General features: G+C 37.3%; 1 protein-coding gene across 17 annotated transcripts in view; it reads right to left on the bottom strand.

The window, feature by feature from the left end:
- YTHDF3 (YTH N6-methyladenosine RNA binding protein F3) overlaps nt 1-13,291 on the bottom strand; it is a 46,624-nt gene that overhangs the window by 3,875 nt on the left and 29,458 nt on the right. The window lies entirely within an intron of this gene.

The following is a 13,291-nucleotide window of genomic DNA, read 5'->3' as shown; positions in this document are numbered from 1 at the left end:
TAGTATTTAACATATTATAAGACTGCTTTGTTTTTTGCTACTCCTATTTTTGCATTCTACAATAAATATGATATTCTGTCCAAATGGTCAAATTAGATTTCCATTTTCTGACACTAGCATAAATCTGTACTTTAAATTCTAAAGAGAACTTCAAGTTTTTGTTACTACAATCCCTTCTTGTTCATTTTAATACATTCCTGGAACTTAGCTAGCCATACTTAAAAGAAAAAGCTAATAAGAAATGTCCTACCATTTCTAACTACAAATAAAATAATTTAATAAATTTCTAAGTATCAATGAGATATACTGAAATAAAAACAGACATAGCTAGCTATATTAACCACATTTCAAAAAGGATACATAAGAACAAAAATCTAACAGTATTACCAAAGAGGAAAATAAAGACAAAACAAGAATTTGGTGTTATATGAAGATGTAATCTAATTTTATGAAGGTCCTAAAAAGACTTTCCAAGAACCAACTAACATATACACAAAATCTAGTATTCCTCTGAAGGAAACAGGTATGTATGAGAAATCCTGAAGCACACTTTAATTAGTAGATATACAACATATAGATGAAGTGGGCAGAGCAAGAGCACAATACCCATTCTTCCTATAAATGAAAAAAACTAGGTAAGTTCATAAACTCCATTAAAATTTTAAAAAACTACAGGGAAAAAAGTGCAAGTTACTTAAGGAAACTTAGGAAAAGAGGTTTAACGTCAGGGAAATTACCAGTTCTAATAGGGCCAGCCAGCAGGCCCTGTAGTGCAGTGGGTTAAACAACTGTCTGCAGTGCTGGCATCCCATATGGAGCTAGTTCAGGTCCCAGCTGCTCAACTTCCAATCTAGCTCCCTGCTAATTTGCCTGGGAAAGCAGTGGAAGATGGTCCAAGTGCTTGGGCCCCTGCTATCCATGGGAGAGACCCAGATGAAGCTCATGGCTCCTCGTTTTGGCCTGGCCCAGCCCTGTCCGTTGCAGGGATTTGGGGGAGTGAACCAGTGGATGGTCTCTTCCTGTGACTCTTTCAAGTAAATATATAAATCTTTTTTAAAAACTGACTATCACGTATTATTTAAATGGAGAGAGCAGCTGCTGCTTCAGTTTGAACTGTAACCAACGACTAAAACACAAATAACATGTATTTCGTTAAGTACATCTCTATATAAAATACATTATTTCCAACTCAATCGAAAGGAAAAGCGGAGACTGACGAAAACTTCATTAATCCAAAAGGACAGACAAACAATGGAGGATGGCTTGAAAACTCTAGATGAATTTAAAAACACAAAATAGGACTGTAGAAATAAAAGATTCATCATGACAAGCCACAATAAATGTAGTCTTAGTGAAAACAAAATATCACTAAGAATTTTTAAAATTCCTGTCATAAATGATCTACAAGAAATATAAGGACACAGAAAAATTAATGTTAATGGAAAAGTTTAACAAAAACCAAATGAAAAATCATACAATGGACTTAAATGTAAAACCACTGTTAGAGATCACCACAAAAAGTGACTAAGCACCAGACTAGAAAACAAATCTCAATAAAAGCCAAAGAATCAGTTGTCACACAGATCCCATTTTCTGATATCAATTTTAGAAGCAAAATACAGAACAAGAAAAAAATCTACATCTGGAAATTCTAAAGCACACTTCTAAAAGTCTCCCCAAAAAACCCTATTTACTAGGTCTGTGCTCCCCTAAAACTCCTTAAAATTCACGTGTAGAATTTAAAACACAAACAAGCCAGCACTGTAGCATAGTGGGTGAGGCTGCTGTCTGCAGTGCCAGTATCCCATGGATGGCCCCGTTCGGGTTCTGGCTGCTCTACTTCCGATCCGGCTCTCCACCATGGCCTAGGAAAGCAGTAGAAGATGGCCCAAGTGCCTGGGCCACTGCACCCACATGGGAGACCGGGGGGAAGCTCCTAATTGGAACCAGCAGATAGTGAACCTCTCTCTCTCTCTCTCTCTGTTGCTCTGCCTTTCATTTCAAATGGATAAATAAATCTTTAAAAAAATTTTTTAAAAAAAGCAATGAGCTCATTATCCAACTGAATATAGAATTAAGAAATGAGTAACTGTAATCCCTCAAAAGAAGAAATTAAAATAGTAACAGGCAGTGAAATAGAAAACAAAAATGAAACGAAGTGAAGCAAACAATAAAAACTAATGTTGGTATTTGGGGGAGTAATTAGAGAATCTCTGAAATGTTGGATTTAAAAAAACAATGAAGTACAAATGAAAATCATGACTAATTAGCATTACCATTAAGGTCAATACCATAATAAATCTCAAAAATAAGACAAAATAGACAACTTGAAAAGAGAACTTGAAAGCAGAACCAACAAGACTTCCTGATACATTAGACAAGGGGTAAGACAGACAAGTATCAAGTATGAGTCAGGATTTTATTCCTAAAATGGAAGCCCAGTGGTCCCTTACAGTCTACTAAGATGGAAAAAGTTTGGGGCAGGAAAAGAAATAAGACTTGTATTATGAAGTTTATGAAACAACTAAATTTAGAAATCAAACAGGAAACTGGAGACATGAATCTGGAGGGAAAGAGGAAAGGTCCTGGCTGAGAACTCAAATTTAGATGTTTTCAGTGCATAATAAACATCAATCAGAACTCAAATTTTACAGAAGTCTATGCATCCAATTCTTAAGAACCTTTGATTTAGACCAAAAACTCTACATTAATATTACCAAGACGTAGGATTATACTTTAAAACTGTTAGAAATATCTTAATATGATATCAGTGAGTGCTATTCTGTCCACCACTAGGATATTAACTCAGAAATGAGGGGCTGGCGCTATGGCGTAGTGGGTTAAAGCCCAGGCCTACTGCGCTGGCATCCCATATGAGCACTGGTTTGAGTCCCAGCTGCTCCACTTCCCATCCAGCTCTCTGCTAAAGTGCATGGATGGCAGCCCAAGTCCTTGGGCCCCTGCACCCATATGAGAGACCCAGAAGAAGCTCCTGCCTTCTGGCTTCAGATGGGCCTAGCTCCAGCTGGTGTGGCCATTTGGGGAGTGAACCAGTAGTTGGAAAACCTCTGTATCTCTCTGTCTCTACCCCTCTCTGTAATTCTTTCAAATAAATAAATCTTTAAAAAAAAAAAAAAGATTCATAAATGAACATCTGAGGCTGGTGCTATGATGTTGCCTGTGAAGCTGGCATCCCATATGTGCACTGGTTTGATTTCAGGCTGCTCCACTTCTGATCCAGCTCCCTGCTGATATGCCTGGAAAAGCAGTGGAAAACAGCCCAAGTGCTTGGGTCCTTGCACTCATGTGGGTATAGGCTTCACTCTGGCCCAGCTCTAGCCATAACAGCCATTTTGGGGGAGAAACAACAGATGGAAGATCTGTCTCTACTTCCCTCTCCCTGTAATTCTACCTTTCAAATAAAATAATAAATCAAAAGAAATGAACATCTATCAAAGCTATCACTACCTTCTAACACTATTATAAAACAAAATATGTATTACATACTTAGCATCATGGTAACATGTACTAGTAATGATGTTGGAGGTACCATAGCAATAAAGGAAAGGTATACTACATGAAAAGGGCCATGATATCCAGAGAGAACCCACAGCCTATCCTAACCCCTCTCCATAACTGGCACTATGACTTGACAATGCCAGCTGAGATGTGAAGATTATTCAGTCACTGAGGAAAAAACTGGGGGATCACAGGGCTTTCCCTTACTCTGAACTGAGTAAATACAGTGGATATCACCACAGGGTCCTAGAACCAAACCTGACCTATGAAAATGGACTCAACATAAAGGTTACTGTCAATTCACATAAATTGGATGGAAGTTAAACGGATGAGCTAAGATTTTCCCACATGTCCTAAGAGGGACCAACAACTTAACAGGTTAAATGACTGTATTTTCCTTCTAATCATCTGCAGGTTTATCATCATTAGCAATATTTCAGGAACCATATCTGAGCCCAAATGAGCCACAAGGGAAAAAGCAACTGTTTATCTAAGAAGCCACAGCATAGAGAAAGAAAATGAGGATAAGCACTGAGAAAACAAATACAAAACAGAAGTGCTGAAGGAGGCAGTGAATACTTGAAAAAGGAAAAAAGGAAAGAAAAAGCCATCAAGCTAACACATGAGATCCAAATGCAGCAAACAAAAAACACTTTATAGCCTAGAAACCTGATTTTCAAATTGAAAATGTCACTAGAGGAACTAATTCATGGTGGATATGCTCAAGTCCTCATTTGTGAAAAATATTAACTCCAAGAATTATCTCATATCACAGAACAGGGAAGAAAATATGGCAAACCCAAAGAAAAAGCAGAACTGGAGACAGATCCAAGGACAATATCGGCTAGTACTCTTCAAAAATGTAATGGAGACGTGGGCAACATTAGGACATCCACTTCCTATCCCAGCTTCCTGTTAATAGAGGCCATGGGAGGCATTAGGTGATAGCTCAAGTATTTGGGTCCCTACCACATGGAATGAGTTCTCAGCTCCAAGCTGGCATTTGGGTAATGAACTAGCAGGGGTAAGAGGGTGGAGGAGGTGCATGCTCTGTTTACATCTCAAATACATTTTTTAAAATTAAACCTTTCTCTTTGTCTCTCCCTCTCACAGATGTAACTCTATACCTCTCAAATAAACAAATAAAACCTTAAAAACAAAAACACGAAAAAAGCGGCCAGCACTGTGGCACAGTAGGCTAATCCTCCACCTGTGGCACCCATCCCCAACATGGGCACCGGTTCTAGTCCCAGCTGCTCCTCTTCTGATCCAGTTCTCTGCTATGGTCTGAGAAAGCAGGAGATGGCCCAAGTGCTTAGGACCCTGCACCCACATGGAAAACCCAGAGGAGGAAGCTCCTGGCTCCTGGTTTTGGATCGGTCCAGCTCTGGCCATTGCTGCCATTTGGGGAGTTAAACAATGGATGGATGGAAGATCTTTTTGTCTGTCTCTTTCACTGTCTATAACTCTTTCTCAAATAAATAAAATCTTAAAAAAAAAAAAAGACAAAAATGGTAATATTGGGTACAATGTGGTGTCCATACTGGACCTCAAAACAGAAAAGGACATTAGTGGGAAAACTGGGGCAATCTGGAAAAAGTCTATCATTTAGTCAACAGCATTATACTTTCTCAGCTCCAGTGAATGAACAAAATTATATATACGTTAGTGTTAGGGAAAACTAAATGATATGGAGAAACTCACTTCACTAACTTTGCAAAATTAATATAAATCTAACATTATTTCAATAAAAGTTTTTTAAATAATCACTAAAAACCAAGAAATGTAACTTGCATATCACACCCAAATACCAAACACTTTAGTGTGGACATGTGAAAAATAAGTGTGCAGTCTAGAGTATTATCTTAATGATTGCCATTTATTAAAGAGAATGAAAGTGTTGCCTAAATTCTTAGTAAAAGTAAAAGAAAAAGAATACATCACACTATATTTTTAAATTTAAAAGGAACACAGTATGTATGTATCAAGGAAATACAAAATTTACAGATGAATGAAGTTAAAATATCTAATCCATTTTCTTCAGGAGAATTAATGAATTACAAAGGAATGAAATCTGCACAGGACTACAAAATTTCATGCTGAAGAGTGGACAGAATAAGAGCTGTACAGATGGATAAAAATGCCAGCTGCTCAAAAGCCTGCACATGTGTCCAGAGCCTTTAAAGTGCTATAATACTGAGATAAGCTTCTAGCAAGCTATGCTGCAACAACATGATGGATCCTTTAGCATAAAGAAAGCACAAGTCAAAGAATGTAAGGGAAACAAACCACTTCTGCACTGTAAAACAATTTCAAAAGCACACAGTCATCAGGGAGAAAGGACAATGATGATTATTTGGGAATGACAAGTTATGCTTTTAGAAATCAACTCCCAATTTTTTTGAAATTTGCATCTCCATTTTAATGAGACTTTCAATCTTGATACTCTCTGCATAATTATAACACACATCTACTTTAAAAGGTGCTAGTACCCAAGTCTATATTCATAAAATAAGAAAGCATTACAGGTTTGACAAAAGAATATAGATGTCTACTATAAATTATTCATTTGTGCCAAATGAAGCTCAAATAAATTCAAAGTATATTATATAAAAGGGAAGGAGTTAAGTTCAAATAAAGTGTGGAATTGTCATAACCTTGTAAGACAGGACAAAATGGTGCAGCAGGCTAAGCGACTGCCTGATACAGGTAATCCACATGGGTCCAGTTCAAGTCCGGCTATTGCATTTCTGATCCAGCACCCTGCTAATGGGCCTGGAAAAGTATAGGGAGACTACTAGAATGCTTGGGCCGCTGGAACCCATGTAGGAGAGCCAGATAGAATTGCAGACTTCCTGGCTCTGGCTCAATCTGGCCCAGTTCAGACCATCTGGGAAGTGAACCAACCAACCAAAGATCTCTGTCTCTCCTCTAACTCCGCCTTACAAACAAACAATAATCAATAACACAAAAATGATACATAAATATTAGGGGAAAAAGAACTGCCCAAACTAGAAAATGTCACTGGATATAAGAGTATATAAAAAATTAGCCCCATTTCTATAAACTAGCAGGAAACAATTAGAAACTAATGAAAATGTATTTCCAATGAAATTGATCAAAAAATATAAAATATATAGGGATAAATTTGACAAAAGGTGTACATGAGTTCAACACTGAAAACTCACAAGAGAAAACATCTGTCACCCCAAAAAGACTAAATTCTACAAAGTATGGGTTATTTATCTTTGGTTGGTTACTAATAATCTTTGATGAATGAATGATGGAATACAGTTAAGAAAAGAATATTCAGGGTTCAAATATGTATAATATAGGGTCACTGGAATATAATATGTATGCCATGGAATTCTCAGAAGACCTGGTAACAAAGGATTTAAAAAAAAAAAATTAAATTCTTTATTTGAGTTAGAGAGAGAAGGAGAGAAAGATCTTCCATGCCCTGGTTCACTCCCCAAATGGCTGCAGAAGCCAGGAGCCAGCAACTTTATCCGGGTGTTCCACATGGGTGGCCAGGACCCCAAACACTTGGGCCTCGGCTGCCTTTCCCAGGCTGTTGGCAGGGAGCTGGATTGGAAGTGGAGCACCAGGGACTTAATCTTGTACCCATATGGGATGCCAGAATCACTGGCAGTGGCTTTCCCTCCTATGCCACAGTGCCAACAACAAAGGCTCTTAAAACCTATTATAGGGGCTAGTACTGTGGTACACAGGGTTCAACTACAGCTTGTGACACTTCCTGTATCGCAGTGCTGGTTTCAGTCCCCACTGCTCTGCTTCCAAACCAGCTTCCTCCTAATGCGGCTGGCCAGGAAGAGGAAATGTCTGGGAGTTTGGGATCTCGCCACCCACTGTGGGAGACCAGAAAGATGTTCCTAGCTCCTGGCTTTGGTTGGGCCCATATCTATCTGCTGTGGCCATTTGGGGACAGAAGATGGATAGATAAATCTTAAAAAAAAAAAAAAAAAAATTTACAATTCTATTTTTGGATATCAGATTTTGGATTCTTTGCAATTAAGTGAAAATAATTATATTCTACACTGTCCTTAATAAGTTGAATTATCCACTAATAACTGTTCAAATCCTAGTTCTTTGTAATTTTTCCAATTCTTTCATATTATTTCAAATGCAAGACAGCCTTTACCAATATTGCTTGTCAGATGAGTAAGATACTTCAGTTGAAACATCCATTCAGTTTTCTGCCAAGAAACAGTCAAGTCAATTTTACTCAGAAATTAAGAGTATAATAAAATTAGTAAAGTTTGGTAGAGTTTTTCTACAATGAAAAGATTAACACAGCATCAAGAAAATATTTACTAGATACAGATCACATAATGAACAGAATTTTATGCATACAATGTTACCTGTACTAAGAAAATGTAAAAACAGCAAAAGGTTTTACTAGTGTCACATAATTTCACATGTAACTGAAAATAATGCTCATCAGCCGGCGCCGCGGCTCACTAGGCTAATCCTCCACCTTGCGGCACCAGCACACCGGGTTCTAGTCCCGGTCAGGGTGCCGGATTCGGTCCCGGTTGCCCCTCTTCCAGGCCAGCTCTCTGCTGTGGCCAGGGAGTGCAGTGGAGGATGGCCCAAGTGCTTGGGCCCTGCACCCTATGGGAGACCAGGAGAAGCACCTGGCTCCTGCCTTCAGATCAGCGCCGTATGCCGGCCGCGGCGGCCATTGGAGGATGAACCAATGGCAAAGGAAGACCTTTCTCTCTGTCTCTCTCTGTCCACTCTGCCTCTCAAAAAAAAAAAAAAAAAAAAAAAAAAAGAAGTAAATAATGCTCTTCTTAAATGGCTTAAATATTTCTAAAATGACACTTAATAGCTTTAATTCAAAGAAACATGTAACTATCCTGCTTAATATTTTGTTTAAAAAGTATTCCTCAATATAACCAGATGCATGTGCTCTGAAGACAAGAATTTTCTTCATGAGTTCTCTCCCTTAGTGTCTGACATAGTAAGCATCTTCAAAAATGTCTGCTGAATAAAGATGCAATCAACTTGTGACTTATGTTTCTAACTTTATCTCTGATTTTCTGTGCTATTCTTCATAACAAGTTGACTTTATTAGGTTATTTGACTATATAGTACCCTCAGCTCTGAATGCCATTCTTAGCTTAACTATGAAATTCTATATACAACTCAACAACCATCTCAAAACTTACCTTGACTGCCTAATGTTCCCAATCAAACTTATATCCACTAGGAATAAAGATGAAATTTATAAAAATTAAGTAAGTTTACAAATAAATAAGTTTACAAATGAGTTTACAAATAAAAATCTGAAGATCTGATAATCATAAATCATAAAAATATTACCCAGAACATTACTAATTCAAGCCAATTACCACACTTTGATAACCACACAATACATCTATGAAATCTTTTGAAGTTGGCAGACAGTTTCTAATATGGTTCCCAACAGTCTCTGCCTTTTGGCATTCATTCCTTTGTATAATCCCCTGCCCTACACTTAATGAATGGCTTGCTTCTAATTAACATAATTCCCCAGAGACTTCTCAGGTCTTTCCTAAGCAAGGTAGTTAGCAGAGGCTGGGGAGAAGGACGGAGAAGAAAGACTAACTAATAGGTATTAAATTACGACTAGACAGGAGAAAATAGTTCCAGCATTCTATTGTACACTAGGGTGACTACACATAATAACAACACATATACACACACATGTGTGTGTGTTAGAAGAAAGGATTTTAAATATTTTCACTATAAAGAAATGATAAATGTTTGAGGAGATCTAGTTACCCTAACTTGAACATTATACAATCTACACATGCACCAAAATGTTATACTGTATCCCATAAAAAATGTACAATTGTTAATGTACCAATTAAAAGAAAAAAGAAAAAGGAATTCAGCCAAGTGATAGGCTGTCCCATTTGTGATGAAGTTACATATAGAAGGACCCCATGATACCCATTCTGTTAGTCAACTTCTCAGCTTACTCCTCAACCACTCTACTGCCCTTAGTTTGCTCACTCTCAGGAACAAGTAGCTAACAAGAACTGAAGCTCTAGGTCCAACAACTCTTGAGGAACTGAATTCAGCCAGCAGATACTTCACCAATGAACTCTTCAAAAGAGACTTCAACCAGCCAGCTTTCACATGAACTACAGCTTTTTGAGAGGACTGAAGAGAGGACTGAAGACTAGGCTAAGCTGTGCCCAGATTCCTAACAGAAAGAAATTGTAAAATGTGTGTTTTAAGCCACTGAGTTTTTGGAAAATGTTGAAGACAGCAAAAGGTATAGACTGAATATTATCTATATGCATGTGACTCCAAGAGCAAGTCCTTGACTACTTAACGTTAGCATAAATCCAGAACTGTCAGGAAATCCTTTTCTAACTTCACCAATACCCATGTGATTACGTTAAAATACCCAAGAGATATCTATAAATGAAAAAAAGGTTGAAACCACTCCAAGGAACAGGTAAAGTCAGATAGGCTCAATCCACCCTAAAGAAGAATGAGCTTTATCTCAAAGAGCTACAACTCTCTTTTCATGAAACAGTATTACCTTTTCCTGGACATATTTATTTTAAATTAAGAATTTGTCATACTTTAAAATAAAATTAAGAATTCTGTGTTAAATTACATTCTGAACTTACAATACTTCACATTCATATAGTTAAGTACAAGAGTCGTTTTAAAAATGTAAAAGGTAAGTAAAAGGCACTCTGGTGCACAAAAATTTTGAAACATATGCATATAAGGGTCTTCAAAAATTTCATGTTAAATGTGTATTAAGAGAAAAACAATGCATGGATTTCAAAATTTCTTACACCAAAATAAACATCTTTTAATTCCACTTTCCATAACTTAAACACCCTTATATGTTTCTTAGGTCATTATGTATTTGTTGAAGAAAAGGATCAAGAAAAATTATTTTCAATAATGCCTATTCTCAATGACGGCACAGAAGAAACAGCTCCTAAAGACTTGTGATTCACCTGAAAAACTATACATAGATCATTTACTAAAAATTCATTAACACTGAAACATAACACAGTCATTACTAACAATCTGCACAAAAAGCTATTCAGTACCATAAAATGCTAATAATCAAAGCACCTCCTTTCCCAGCTCTGCTTCATAAAGAACATTTAAGAAGTTTAGAATAAAGTATTACTACAATAAAAATTCTCCTTGACTATTTACTGAATTTGTTTCTATTAATCATCAATTCACACAGGAACAGGGAACTACAATCATAGAAAAGTTTACCAAAGAGTAATCAAAAAGACTCCAACCTACATTATTAAGTGTAGAACTGTCAGGGAAGTGCTTATGGTTGTCACATGTAAAAATACTATAAAGTAATTTCTTATAAGCAGCAAAAGATGATCCAAGTCTTTAAGCCCTTGCACCCACACAACAGAATCGGATGAAGCTCCTAGCTCCTGGCTTCAGCTTGGCCCACCCTTGGGCCACTGTGGCCATTTGGGGAGTGAAGCAGCAGAGGGAAGATCTCCTCTGTAACTCTTTCAAATAAATGAGTAAATCTTTATATAATTTTTTAAAAAAGTAATTTCTTAACATGTTAACACAAACCTGTGTACTTTGAGACATATCTAAAATATCTCATTTTAGAATCAAAATTATTCCAAATATAAAAAAAATCTTAGCAGGCACTAAAATTTAGTGTCTGGAAATACACAATAACATATTAATAGCATATATGACTAAAATACATTAAGAGTCTGAAACTAAAACTATTTGGGGCAAGAACTTGTCACAGTGGTTAAGACACTGTGTGGAACACTGGCATTCTAAATCGAAATGCCTGGTTCAAGTCCTTGCTCTGTTTCCAATCCAGTTTCCTGGGAATGCACACCATGGAAATGCAGCAGATGAGGGCTCAAATACCTGAGTCCCTGCCACCCATGTGGGAGATCTGGATTGAATTCTGGGCACTTGGTTTCCACCTGGCCATGATCTGCCTGTGGTGATCATTTGGGGAGTGAGCCAGCAGATGGAAGATGTCTTGTCTGTCTCTGCCCTTCAAATAAACTTTTAAAACTACAAAATAGGAATTTTTATAATTATCTCTTATCTCTGTACAAGTACAGAGCTCCATTTCTTTTTAGGGGAAAAAATAAATGTGATGTTTCAGAAGTTCATCTCAATGTTACAGACAACTGAAAATCACACACAAATAAAAGAGCTTATTAAATTGAAAATACCACCTCTGATTATTTCTTGATCAATAAGGATTTACAAGAAGGAGATTACAGTAGAATATAAATGACTCACATGTAATACAATGGAAAATTTCAAAAAAAGAATTATGTAAAGAGTCAAAACACATTCTACTACTATGTAGATTACTGAATTTATACTGGACAAAACATTCAAAAACACATTAGTGCTTTGCTTTCTTCTTTTATTTTCAATGCAAGCATTCCATCAAGTAATTTCAGTTGAAAAAAAGTTAAGATTTTTATCCTTTATTTTAAATAACTTTGACAAGCTGTCAATATATCATTAAATAGCATACTAACACAAAAACTTCCTAATTTATCAATTCACACTTAATTCCTATTGTTTATAACTTACCACAGTGAATATACTATGTGACACTCCTCTACACCAGTACTAATTTTAGTTCCTGCAATCACTTTGCTTATGACTATATAGTATGCTTAGGGCACACACTACTCCTTGATATATAATTTATTACTTTCAGAAAGATGAGAAAATAAGTTAGTTACCTTCTTCAAACCTTTCGTGCCACCTCCATCTCCTAATATGCTATTGTAAAAAAGAATTATAATCTTTTGTACTATTGTCTAATTCTGTAAATGGAAAAACCAATAGCATTTATCTTGAATGATCAACTACATAGTATTGCAATTAAATAGTTCTATGACATTTGAACTTCATGAAAGGAAACTGGTTCTTCAAAGCGCTTAATCATTCAACAAATGTTTACTTAAAAAGCATTTTTTCGAGGTGCTAGAGATTCAGCACAGAGCAAAGTAAGTTTGCTCTCAAAGAGCTTACATGCCAATATTAATGAAGTTTACCTAGAATGTTTGTTTTTAGCTCTCTTCATTTAGTCAGGTTTCCCAACCAGGGGCCAATTTCACTTGTCAGGCTTAAAAGGTGTCGCTCCCCCTCTTCGTGGAGGAACGACACAGGACCCTGCGCTGTTCTTTTGTCTGCTCGGCCCTCCCCGGGTTTGCTGCTGGTTCTTCCCGGGTTGGCTACTATCCCTTCCACCTCCGTGGAAGGGCAGTTCCCCCTGGCCGCATTCCCCACTTCCGCAGGGGAGCGGCACACCGCCGGCCGGTTCTCTCGGGGGCTGCACGGGTTCCCTTAGATGTTCCCCATAGATGTTCCTGGTGCATGCTGTCTCTCTCCTCCTTTATAGTCCTCCTCCGCCAATCCTAAATCGGCTGCCCACACGCCGAGTACGCTGCTCTCCTCCAATCAGGAGCAAGTCCTACAGTTTATTAGTTGAACTGGAGGCAGCTGTGCGGAAGCTGTTTACTTCTCTCCCAGCGCCATATTGTGGGAGAGCAGATGCATAGAATAAGTCTTAATTCGAGTAACCTAGTCTAGTCCGGATTGCTCCCCACAAAAGGTAACACTGCCAATGAATACACAATGAAAAGTTAAGTCCCTAGAGGTGCTATACATAATAAAGACCTAACTCAAATACATAGAAAGGGTCCAGTTAGTTGTTTGTTCTTGTATAACAAAAGCTGCTATCAATGTTATTATC

The sequence above is a fragment of the Oryctolagus cuniculus genome, chromosome 6, assembly GCF_051225735.1.
Source record: "Oryctolagus cuniculus isolate XC-2025 breed Fujian yellow rabbit chromosome 6, ASM5122573v1, whole genome shotgun sequence".
Taxonomy (NCBI): Eukaryota; Metazoa; Chordata; class Mammalia; order Lagomorpha; family Leporidae; genus Oryctolagus; species Oryctolagus cuniculus.
The sequence above is the reverse complement of the archived record's forward strand: the minus strand, read 5'-3'. Positions and strand labels throughout refer to the sequence as shown.